The sequence below is a fragment of the Octopus bimaculoides genome, chromosome 9 (genome assembly GCF_001194135.2).
Source record: "Octopus bimaculoides isolate UCB-OBI-ISO-001 chromosome 9, ASM119413v2, whole genome shotgun sequence".
Classification (NCBI taxonomy): Eukaryota; Metazoa; Mollusca; class Cephalopoda; order Octopoda; family Octopodidae; genus Octopus; species Octopus bimaculoides.
Window position 1 is genome coordinate 20597312 of NC_068989.1, and position 2214 is coordinate 20599525.

Consider the following 2214-nt stretch of genomic DNA (forward strand, 5'->3'; position numbering starts at 1 on the left):
ATAATAGTAATAATAATAGTAATAATAATAGTAATAATAATAATAAATACTGATGATGATGTATTCCCATACATTTTTATTAACGGGAAACATTTGCATTTACATATACATATAACAGTTGAATATCTGCATTAGCATTCAAAATATATCGCCGCGTAATATGCTAAATACGAAAACAGTAATAAGTTCATATTCATTGAGAATAAATTAAGTAGAAAAACTGTGAACGCCTTATCACAAAACTGTCACGGCTTTGAGTGGTACATCATGTCGTTCTAAGCAGAACAAGTAGAAAATATGGTAGCAGCTATCATGAATCTGAATGACATAGTTCCGTGTAGCGCTGGAGGTCGTTTTGAAAGGAAACGTAGAAGAGAGTGAGGGACCACGTCAAGGGTAGAGCAACAAGGCGCCGTGTTGTCTTCTGGATTGTTCTACCTGGAATTCAATATACTGGCTTTTAATAATGCCAAAGGATTTTCGAGAAAGTTCTACCAAATTATTTGGCGGGAAAATTCCGGCTTTCTTAGTTACACTCCAGCTGATCTGACGGGTTGAGCCATATTCGCGTTAGCGATAATGCTTTTTATGGCGACATAATTGATTTTTCAAACTTAGCCTTATCTCTTATAACAGTATGGTGGACTGTGGCCCTGAGCTAATATTTTATAAGAATGTATTTAGCACAATGTTTCAAAACTAATCAGGTGTCTCACTACAATGTTATAGCGCAAGACAACACATTTAAAAGAGAATGACATTGTCGACTGAGTATATTGCTGTACTTCCTAGTGTTTTCTGGCTCGAAATGATCCAGATACGTTTCATTATTTCTATCGTATCGATCGAAATAACAGGTATCAACAATTAAGGGATTTCCATTCAACGTTCTAACTTAAAAATCTGAAAATTATGACTGAGATCTGAGACACGGCTCAAATGATTTAATCAGAATAGACTCTCCTAAATGTCACTAAGGATCAGTTGATCGCATTAAGCCGGACAAAGCATTAAGTATACCATCTCAAAATAGGTACTGTCAACTAAGCTGTTTCTGCACAGTTTTAGTTCCCTGTATTTCACTCACAAGTTTTGCGGACACAAGACTCTGGTAGAAGACACCTACCCAAGATGCTGTGTAGGGGTCAAATATAAGACCACGTGAATGTGAGGATAGCTCCTTCACTATACAACCATGCCTTTAAAGAAATTTCGTTCATTGTTTTCCCTTTATTCCCAAACTTTGTTATAAGAAACATCCTTTTTACTCCAAATATTGATGTCCTTTTTAATTACAATATTGACTGTAGCGATATTTCAGATTTCCTCCCATTCGGAAATTATTTTCCCGGTACTATGTATGAATAGTATAAGACAGTTATCTCAGTAATTATAAAATTTTATATGTTAACGATAAGGGATTTGAAATTAGCTTAACTCATTCTAAAATATCTATATATATTTATACAAAGGAGTGACAGAGGAAGAGAGGAGAAATGGAAAGACAAGAAAAGGCTACAACAAGAAACTATGACATTACAACCAGCCAAGCAAAAGTCTTCACTACATCTGCGTCCCCTGCCAGAGAGAGTGTTTGCCCTGGATAAGACTACACAGCCACAGCAGGAGATGTAAATGACATGAAATATAAAAACCAGACTGGATTATTTATGCGCAACTCCATTGTCTCCCAAGACAAAAGGATGCCAACAACGACAATGTATATATACATATATATATAAGATCATCTCAACAGGAATGTAAAGAGAAAAGTTTCTGTTTCTTCAAACTAACAAATTAAAGACGTGGTTAGGAAACCGAAGCAGAAGCGCATCAAACATACCGTTTCTATGTCACAGGCTGGGCACAAACTTATACTACTGTCCATCATGGCATGAGCACTCATTAATATTCTGTTTCCTATCGAGTAAGTTCTCAAGTATGTATTTGAATACCTGCACAAAACCATGCATAATGTTTTAATCATATAGTTACTAAAAACACATACATTCAAGTGTAAATACACATCAATGCATACACACACCTCAAATTCACTCGTTCTCACTCCCTTTGTAATCGCGCACAAGCACATATTCTGAATGTTTATAAATCTATATATATAGAATATTACAACATATTTCCATATACAGAATAATATGAGTAACATAATATAATACAATATAATATGTAGTATAATATACACATATACACACA